Source organism: Echinops telfairi, unplaced genomic scaffold, assembly GCF_000313985.2.
Source record: "Echinops telfairi isolate 266 unplaced genomic scaffold, ASM31398v2 ScPeMD7_5;HRSCAF=22, whole genome shotgun sequence".
Taxonomy (NCBI): Eukaryota; Metazoa; Chordata; class Mammalia; order Afrosoricida; family Tenrecidae; genus Echinops; species Echinops telfairi.
In genome coordinates, this window is record NW_022103901.1 from 3266843 (window position 1) to 3277395 (window position 10553).

The following is a 10553-nucleotide window of genomic DNA, read 5'->3' on the forward strand; positions in this document are numbered from 1 at the left end:
AGCCAAACTCCCTGTCATCCCCCCAAACTCCCAGGACAGGGCAGAGCTGCCCCTGTGCGTGTCCAAGGCTCTCGCTCTTCACGGAGTGGAGAGTCTCGTCTTTCTCCCTCGGAGCGGCTGGTGGGTTCAAACGGCCAACCTTGCAGTGAGCAGCCGAAGTGGACCCTTGGGCTCCTTCGGACATCGTCTTCATTCTCTTTATTTTTCTTAAGGAGCACTATTCGCTGGTGACAGCTCATTCTGTGAGCCAACCTATGATTTAGAGACAAGGTGACCTCAGGGGTGAGTTTCGGTTCAAGATCTTAAGATTCCCCCCGAGCGATGGTCAGAGATTCCTTCTGTCTTAACCAGTCCAGTGGGTCAGGTTTTGTCTGTTTGTTCAAGGAATTTGCGGTTCTGTTCCACATAGCTCTCTCATCCTGCCAGCCAGTAAGAATCCACCTGAGGTGGGCCTCAGCCCCCTGAGGCAGCAGGGAGGGGCAGGGCCCTCACAGGTGCAAGAGACCGCACTGAGGGCGTGGAGGGGCGGGAGCCAGCCAGCAGCAGGCCGTCCTATTCCAGAATGTTCCAGCCAGTCCTGTGGTAACTGGGCACGTCCCTGGCTGAGGGACTCAGGACAGTCCCTCAGATCTGCACAGGCCCTTCTCCACAGCCACTGTGGCTTCCTCATCTACCTGTGAATCCTGGATGAGTCTGTCCCCAAGTACCATCTCTTCTCCCTGCTGGCAGCCCAGGGCTGTCACACAGGCTCTGTGCCTCACACCACACACACACACACACACACACACACACACACACACACACGTGCCTCACACCACACACACACACACACACACACACACACACACACACACGCATGCACACTCAGACAGTCAGAGCATCTTACAAGCATGGCCAAAGCAATGGCACCCAGTCTACTGACAAGGAGCCCAATGGCCTAGTGGGGAGGCGTTGGGCTGCTGACCCCACAAGGTCAGCAGTCCCAAACCACCAGCTGCTCCTCAGCAGAAAGAGGAGACTGTCCTCTCCTGGAGAGAGTGAGTCTCAGAGACCCCACGGGGGCAGGTCGACCCCACCCTGCAGGCTCTCTATGAGCTAGGAGTTGCAATCAGACGGGCAGACCCCCCGGCGGTGAGTTGGTTTGGTTTGGAAACCTCCTGACTAACTTTAGAGGCCAGTCTCCGGAGAAGGACGTCATGCTTGGTAAAGAGCACGGAAAAAGAAGACCCCCCACAAGATGGGTGGACACAGTGGCTGCAACAGGGGGCCGTCAGATGACGGTCAGGAGGGAGTGGGCCGGGCGCTGTTTCCTTCTGTGCTGTGTGGGGGCGCTGTGCGCACCTGACAACTCAGGTTCTTCTAGGACCTGCCCCTTCCTGAGGCCCGAGGGTGGCCTGTGCCCCCTACTGTCAAACTTGCAGGGATGTGACTTGGTTGTCCCTTGGAATGCAGTGGCCAAGGCCACATTCTCCTTGGAGGCGGGGAGGCTGAGGCGACAATAAAAACAGAGCCTCCTGCTCTCCTGCTCTGTAGACCAACAGCCCAGGGGGATTATCACACACACACACACACACTCACGCTCAGCCTAGGAGGGGGTCTCAGGGGAGGGGGTGTTACAGGGGAGGGGAGGAGGGAGGAGCTGCAGGAGAGCCGGAAGGGGTGGCTCTCAGAAGGGCCCTCAAGAATCTTGGGTGCCATCAATTTCCTCCTCCTACAAATAGCTCATCCAACTGCTGCCGCCTGTCCCTGCCACCCCGGCATACCAGGCCACCCTCTCTGTCTAGATTGGCTGACCCACCTGGGGTAGGTCACCTTGCAGCTCTAGACCTGCAAAGTGAGGAGGACAACATGCCTGCCCTGCTGGTCTGCAGGAGCTGGGAGCCCGGGGCCATTCTGATATTGGAGCCGGAACACGGAACACGGAACACCTGCTCAGACTGAGAGGGCTGGGCCTGCTGCCTAGAGCCATGATGGTGAGCAGGGCCCATGAGTGGAAGGGGGGACGGACAAAAATGTGTCCACAGAGGCCTGGTCCCCACGCTGCTGCTGGGTTCTGACTCACAGTAGCCCGTGTGCAACAGACAGAGTTCCAGCCTCACCACCTCCGGTTGTTACTGGGAGCCTATCGATGCAGCAACGGTCCATCCATTGGTCCATCCATCTGATCCAGGGCCGCCCCTCTACCTTACCAAGCAAGATGGTCTTTTCCAGGGACTGGCCTCTCTTGGCCATGTATCCAAAGTCTGTGAAACGTCTAAAGTCCTTGCCTCTAAGGTGCATTCTGGTTCTCCTTTGCCCCGTAGGGCCTATGAGTCCCAGCCCTCAGCTCACCTACAGAGAGCAGTGGTCAGCTAGGGGGCTGCCCAAGGCCATGGGGGCCAGTTGAGGCCTGTTGAGCCAGGTGCAGCGGGAAGCTAACATCTCAAGTCTCCCAGGCACCCCCCACCCAGGTTGTTCTCACCCCCACCGAGGGCCAGGCCTGTCGGCAGGCAGCTCCATCTGGTGGCCGGACTGACCAGCCCACAAGGGTATGGCCAGCTCCCACGTCCCAGAGCTGCCCGGGCCACCCCCACCCCCACCTCTGGTCACTGGGGAGATTCTGAGCCCAAGTTACAGACCTCTATGGTGGCCCCTGCACATGGCTCGGTCCAAAGAAAAGGCTCCAAGGCCCTGCCTGCCCTCTCCCCCAGCACCCAGTGGGTGCCCTCTGGCCTGGCTGGCCCCCTCTGGCTCTGGCGAGTGCTGGCCCACTGGTCCTGTGCTGGGACTCACCTTCTCCTTAGTGGAACAACTCCACTCTTGCCAAGGCCTGCCCTTCCCTCCGCCCCCTGATTTCTCTGAAGGGACCGGGCTGCCCTCTCTGATGGAAGGCCTGGCAAAGCAGCTTACTCCCTAGAAAGGGGGTGAGTACTCCGTGGTCAGAGGCAACCAAGGACCGGTGGGGGAGGCAGGGCGGGAAGCACAGGAGGGCCCCAGAGCCTTCATTCTCCCCACCCCCTGACAGTCCTCAGCATTGGGAGCAGCTGGGAGCCAGGATGGAACAGGGAGAGGGCGGCCTGTCTGGAATGACGATTTAAAGAAATGCACATGGGGGAGGGGTGCATACAGGGGCAGGACCTGCTGAACATACTGGATGGTCAATATCAACTCAGGGCTGTCCCCGAGACCGGCCAGCCAAGAGGATGGGACTTTCAACCCCTGCACCCCCAGGGCCAAGGGCTGCCCGGCAGGATGTGCCACTCTGTCTGAGTGAGGCCCCGGTGTGCACCCTCTCCAAGGACCCAAAGAGCCAGCTGGGGTCAGTGCCCACTGCAATTACCCACACCTGGACACCCCAGCAGGACCCCTGTGCAGTGTCACCAGCCACAGCCTCGGGCAGGGCAGGACTTCCACCCCTTCAAGCTCAGTCACCGTGGAGGAGTCTCCAGTCTCCCCTGGGCCAGTCATGCTGCCCGGACCTGACCCGAGCCTATGTCTACCCCCAGGGCATGCCTGAGGGGGTAGCTCTGGCCTGGTCCGCTGGACAGGGCCATGCTTGGGGGAGGGGTGGAGAGATTGAAGGATGCAGGAAGTGTAGGGCAGAGAAGGCATAAGGGGTGCACTGGTGGAGGGAGTGGAAGGGTGCAGGGATGGAAGGGTGCAGGGTGGAGAGGGTGGAAGGGTAGAAGGATGCAGAGGTGCAGGGTGTGGAGGGAAGAGGCAGGGCACAGGCTGGCAGGGAGGCAGTGGCGCCTGGGGGCTTCATGGATAGCTCTCCCCTGAGCAGTTCTCCCAGGAGGCCTGGTCCCCTCTGGGGATTTAGAAGGACCAGACGGCTTGGAGGAAGCAGTGCTCCCAGCCCTGGGCAAGGAGCTCCCGTTTTAATTGGGGCCATTTTCAGTAGGAGCCACAGGTTCCTGGAGGCTGTGGTGTCTCCCTCAGCCCCACCCCACCCCACCGCAGGGGACCAGCCAGGGCTCCTCTCCCCTCTCCCTCCCTGAGCCCCTACGCCTCCAGGTGGTGCGGACAACTGGGGAGCTTGTGTTACAGAGAAAGCTTTCTGGTTTTGTGATGATACAATGTAGACAGCTCAGAGTTTGTCTTGTTGCCTTTTGTAAGCAGAGGGTTCATTGACTGACTGACCACATCCTCTCCCGGCAGGGTTTTCGTCAGCCTGAAGGGAACCTCACAAACCAATACCACTAAACCCAAACCCATGGCTGCCCGGCGGAGTCTGACCCATGGGGACCCCACGGGCTTTCCTTGGCTGCCGTCTACCGCCAGGTCTTCCTTCCACCGTCCACCGGGGACATGGGAACACCAACCTTCCGTCCACTGCTTCACTGCAAGACCTAACAGAAAACTCTCTATCTCCTCACAATAACTCCTCAGTCCCACCCCCTCTGAGGTCCTGCTCTCTGTCCCTGTCCCTGCCTGCTCTGGGGAGTTCCGGTGCCTGGGATCAGAGGGTACCTGCCCCCCCTGGGGCTGACATCCAAGTTTCATTTCTCTTTACGGCTGAACCAGGCTCTGTCGCGTGGACAGATTCATTCACCCGTCGAAGGGCACGTGGGGTGTCAGCTGTCAGCCAGACCTAGTCACATGTCTGCACCCAGCAGGACACCCGGGACACTGCTTGCAACCTCCCCCTTGAAGGACTCCCAAATCCACTGCCCCTGTGGGTTTCCGAGACCATAACTCTTCACTGGGGTAGAGAGCCTCATCTTTCTCCTGAAGAGTGACTGGTGGTTTCGAACTGCTGACCCTGTGGTTGGCAGCCCAACTTGTAACCCACCACTACACCACCAGGGCTCCCTAGAAATCTACTTAACCAGCCCCTCGCCAAATCCCAAGTGGCAAAAACATGTGTGGCCACTGGTTTCCCTGCAGGGAACAGCCACCGCCATGACACAGGCCCCCCCTGCCTCCACCTCCAGGAGTCTCCCTGTGAAGGCAGAGCTGTGAGCCGCTTGACAGAGGGCATGCAGAGGCCAGGGGACAGAACGAATGTCCGCGCCCTGTTCTGTTTGCTTGTTCCTCTGGAGAGCGACACCTTGGCTGCTTTTCCCCTATCTGGGTTTTGTCTTGGCCTTAGAGATTCTGTCCTTTGCCGATCTTCCGGTGAAAAAGCACACAGCCATCGCAGGCAGACCTGCAATGGGGCCCAGGCGCCCCCCGCCCCTCCATTCTGCCCTGTGCTTGAGGTTTTCCCCTCTCGTCTGGGCATGTCTTGCCAGTCTGTGTTTCTTTGTCTGCATTTTTGGTGAGTCCGGTGCAGGGGGGCAGAGCAGAGCAGTCCCTGATTGCCGGCCCCTCACTCGAACACCCTCACCCTACTGCCTCCCTCTGCGTTCCCCCCACCCCCACCCTTTCCACTGCTCTCTCACTCCAGTGGTATGTGGCCCCGCCTGCTGTGGCTGGCCCATTGGGGTGTGGGGCCGTCTGTCTACAAAGCCAGTGGCCTGGCCCCCACCACTGTGGGTTCGGAACCCACACCCAGAGACGCCATCTGGGGGAGTCTCTTGTACATGTTGGTCCTTCTCGCTCACGCTTCTGTCTTAGGTTCCTTTGCCCTGCCTTGGGGCGGGGGTGGGGGTGGGGTGGGGGGGTGTTGCGGCCCTCACGAGCTGCTGCAGGAATGAACTTCCTGGTGTCCTTCATGATGGCGGCCACTGGAAAGGAGACGGCCACCCTTCACTGGCCAGCCACCATCCGCGTGCGCAGAAGGTCTCAGAGGGTACCTTACCTTGCTGTTGGTTTCAGGTACCTTCAAGTCGGTCTTAACTCATGGCACCCCCCTGCGGCGCACGCCACAATGCACCCCGCCCGGGCCTGTGTGGGCCTCCCAACCACTGCGGGATTTGAGCCCATCATCGTTGCAGCCACAGTGCCGAGCCATCTCCTGTTGGCACTTCCCCCTGTAGCCGCTCCTCTCCTGTACCAGGCATGATGTCCTTCTCCAGGGACTGGCCCCGCCTGACAACGTGCCCAGAGTCTGGGAGAAGACGTGTCAGCAACCTGGCTTCTAAAGGAGCAGTCTGGCTGTCCTTCTGCCAAGACCAACCTGCTTGGCCTCTAGGCAGTCCACGGCACCGTCCACATTCCAGTTCCATCACGCAGATGCATCGACTCTTCCCCCCTCCCCCTTCTTCCACGTCCAACGTTCACATGTATGGGAGGTGACGGAAAGGACCATGCCGAGTCGGCTCACCTCCCACTCAGCACCGCTGTTTCCCTTCCTCGGCCGCCGTATCTACACTGGGCTCGTAGCCGAGGAGAAAGATGAGGCTGCTCCCATTAAGACTGAGTCTCAGCAACGCAAAGAAGCCGTTCTACTCTGACCCACGGGATGGCCGTGAGTCAGAATCGGTTCGACGGCAGTTAGTTGGTTGGTTGGTGGCCTGGCCGACTGAGTCATGTGTTTCAGGGGGGAATTGCACACAAGAGGGTTTTCGATGCTTGGCCTTTGGGAAGTTGACCACCAGGCCTTTCTTCCTCCACGGTGCCTCTGCGTGGACTCAGTGGCCAGCTCTCTGGCTAGCAGCTGAGGACCTCGGCTCATTGCACCACCCGGGACTCCCAGTGCATGGAAGGGGTTTCATTGCTCAGGCTCTGGCATCCGAAGCTCAGAGAGGTTAAGGGAGCTGCCTGAGGCCACGCAGCAAGTGAGGGGCAGATTCCAGGGTCCAGGGTTGACTCCGCACCCTGAGAGAGCCCCAAGAGGAACGGCTTCTCCCTCTTTAGCTGGGCTGTCCTACAGATACCGCCCAGTGCGAGAGACGGCCCTCCAGGGAGCTGGTGTCCGGCTGCCCTCTGCCCCAGGGCTTCTCATCCTGCAGACCCGAATCCTGAAGGATGGAGCCAGTCACCTGTCCTCCCCACACACACACTACAGGGAGGCAAGGGTTTCCATCGGCTCCCTATGATGGGGAAGTCGAGGCCTGGGGATGGCCGCAGGGCGGACTCAGAGCTCCAATTGGTCCCCCACAAAGATAGCCTGGCCTGCAAAACCATCCTCTTGCCTTGGGGAGCACTCTCCATGGGGGATGCAGGCTTGTGGAGCACTCTTGTGGGTGTAGTCTTGGGGACCACCCTTTGGGGATGTATCTTGGGAGCACTTGGGGATGCTGTTTTGGGGATCACTCTCAGGGAGCATTCTCAAGGATACCATCGTAGAGAGTGCTCTTCAGAGAAGCTGTCTCGGGGAGCAGTCTTCGTCAAGGATGTCACCCTGGGGAGCACTTGGGGATGCTGTCTTGGGGTGCATTATTGGTCAGGGATGCCATCTCGGGGAGTACTCTTTGAAAAGTACTACCAAGGGTGCTGTCCCAGGGAGCACTTTGGGTCATGGATGGTATCTTGGGGAGTGCTTCTGGGGTGCGTTCTCAGGAATGCCATCTCGGGGAGCACTCTCTTGGGGATACTGACTCAGGGTGCACCCTTGGGGCTCATCCCTCCAGGAGCACAGGGCCTTGTAGGCACACAGAGAACAGCTCACCTGCCCCACAGAAGTCATGCCATCCGCCTATCAGGGGAAACTGTAGCGAATGCTGCGTCTGCCTCAACCTCCCTTCTGCAGTGTGGGGTGTGGGTGGTCCCCGCCTTCCCTGAACCAATCAGGGTGTCATCCCCTTGGTCACAGTGAGTTCAGGGGCAGGGAAAATAAGGAGTCCAGAGCTCAGTCCTTGACTGAGTTCTTGAGATGCTATGGGAGCTCTGGACCAATCCTGACCTGACGCCCACCCTCCCACCACCGCAGTCCAGTCCATTGCCAAGCGGTTTGGACTTAGGGTGTCTCTTAGATGCCACCAGCCCCATCCTGGCTGGGGCGGGGGCTGGGACTGAATCCCCATCGAGACCGGGTAGCAACGAGGCACCGAGAAGCCAGTGGAGACGTTTCCAGATGTCACAACCCAGGGAAATGAAATCCGCCTCAGAGAGGGTCAGCTATGGTGTAAGAAGTGACGTGGGTTTGGGGAACTGAGTCCAAGAGGCCCCTGCTGCCAGGACCAGAGGGAGGTGGGGGGGCCTGGGAGTGGGCCGGGTTCCCCAGAACCATGCCCCGTGGGCTACTGCCCTGGCAGCTGCGCCTGGCCGGCCCAGGCTCACACCAGGGCCGCCTGCCTCAGCGTGGAGGCCAGGCGCCGCAGCAGGGCCCGGTCCAACTCTCAGCGGGTTTGCCGCCAGCTTCCTCGCCACCCGAGCGGAGCTGGAAAGCTGCCCGCAAGTTGAAAGAGATTTCTTTCCAACAGACGCTGTTCTGAGCCTTATCTTCGCTTTCCAGAAAGAGTGCTGTTCATTTTACTTCCTAAAAAAAAGAAAACGCAGAAACCCTAAACCACCAACTGCAGGACAGGTGGGGCGGCTGCAGGCTTTGGCTGCTGCTTGTCTAGAACTGATAAGGAGCAGCCTGGGGGGGCAGGGGGGTGCTGCCTGGGGGCCCTGCAACACGGCTGGGGAGGGCAGGGACACGTCCAGCACTTGGGGGCATCCCTACTGCCTGCCCCCACCCCTAGACATCTGGGCACAGGAGGGTCTCCAGCCATTCTCCCTACGGGGCTTTGACCCAGACATCTCTGGGGGCCATGAGGTGTGGGGAGCAGGGCAGCAGGAACAGGAATGGGGGGGCCATTCTGTTGTTGTTCAGTGCCATCTCAGAGTCCATTGGGACTCGAGCAGCCCTCCCCCAACCCACACAACAGGACTCCGCCCAGTCCTGCGCCATCGCCCCAACCCACTGCTGCAGCCACTGGGTCCGTCCATCCCACCGAGGGCCTTCCTCTCGTTCGCTGACCCTCCACTTCACCAAAGCTGATGTCCTTTTCCAGGGACGGGTCTCTCCTGACCACATGTCCTCCCCGTCCTCGCTTCTAAAGGACTTTCCCCAAGACAGATGGGCGCGTGCTTTGGAAGGCCGCAGTGTTTCCTGGCTCCACCCATGGCCTGCTTCACAAGTGCCCCTCCCTCTCTGGTCTTCCTTGCTGCCTGTCCAGCCCTTGATGCCTGGGAGGCCATGGGAAACACCATGACTTGGACCAGGTGCATGTTAGTCCGCACAGGCGACATCGTTGCTTTCAGCTTTCTTAGCGGAGCCCAAATGCCAACCTGACTGTCCCCGGGGCCTTCTAGAAAGTTCTCTGTGTGCACACCTCTGACACAGGGACACAGAGTGTGGCTACCGTCCTCTGTCCGTGGCAGCGGGCCATTTCAGAGACAGGTCCGAGAGGTGTGCCCTGGACTCTGCCCCTGGCTCAGCGCCGTGTGCCAATTATTGATTGATTAGCGGGCTAGGGTAGGGCCGAGGCAGAGCGCTCAGGCACCCTCCCTTCTGCAGACCTGTGCCCACACCATCAACGGTCTGAAGGCTGGAAGAGACTTGGAGGGTTCCTTTCCCCGGCGTGCCCCAACACAGCAAGGCCCAAGCAGGCAGGGCATTCAGCGTGGTGTGGGCACCTCTGGCTGTGACCCTGGTGGCAGTGGAAGAGTGGTCAGCTGGCTGACCCTGGGGACAAGTGCACACACCTCATAGGTCAGGGGGCTGAGTCTGTAGAAGGAGAGAGTCTGAACACATGGGCAGGACCACAAGTGACTTGGTTTCTCCTGAGCCCTGGTGGCGTCGTGGTTACACACTGATCAGAAAGGCCGGTCGTCCGAAACCACCGGTGGCTCCAAGGGAGAGAGGGATCCACAGGGACAGCTCTGCTCTGCCCTCTAGGGTCGCTGTGAGTCAGCACCGACTCGATGGCAGAGGGTCTGGCTTGGTTTTGCTGGGTGTCTCATTTGTGGCAAAATATACAGTAAAAGAGACCCATGCCTCGGGAGGGTCATCCCGCTTGGTAAAGCAGCCGGCCGGCAAAGAAGAAAGACGACCCTCAAGGAGATGGACTGACCCAGTGGCGGCCACAAGTCCCCAACAGGACAGCCATCGTGAGGGCGGTGCGAGATTGGGCAGTCTCTCCTCCTGTCGCTCGGCAGAGGGTCACTGCGGGTGAGAACCGACTCCGGGGCCCCTCAAAACCCCCAGGACCCCTAGAATGGGCCCTCCCCCTGGGAAGCATTTTGAGGCTCACAGTGAGCGGAATTCGTTACGGTTACCATGTTGGACAACTAGCACTTTATCTATTTTTGACTTGTTCTCCAGCCCCGCACCCCAAACAGTCGGATGCTCTGGGCCTTAGAAGCACTCTCTCCCCTTCTCCCCACCCGCCAGGCACCTCTGAGCTCCCTCCACGTGTACAGCACTTGTACAGCTCCAGAGACTCCTCTTGCCAGGCACGGAAGCACAAGGCCTCCTGTGTTCCGGACGGACTTCCTTCTCTCTGCTGCTGGGCCACATTCCATGGTTAGGAAGGCCCGGATCTTATGCATCCTGCCTCTGGCGAGGAAGGGACCCTCAGGCTGCGTCTCCCTGTGGCCTGTTGTGAACACGGCAGTCGTGTTCATGTTGACGCGTTTGGGTTCTCTTGGGTGCATACCCCGTAGACCTGGAACCTCCTCCCCACCCCACTCCCGCCCCCACCGCCCAGGGCTCAACTTTCAGGCAAACAACAGACAAGCCTAGGAGGTGTGAACGG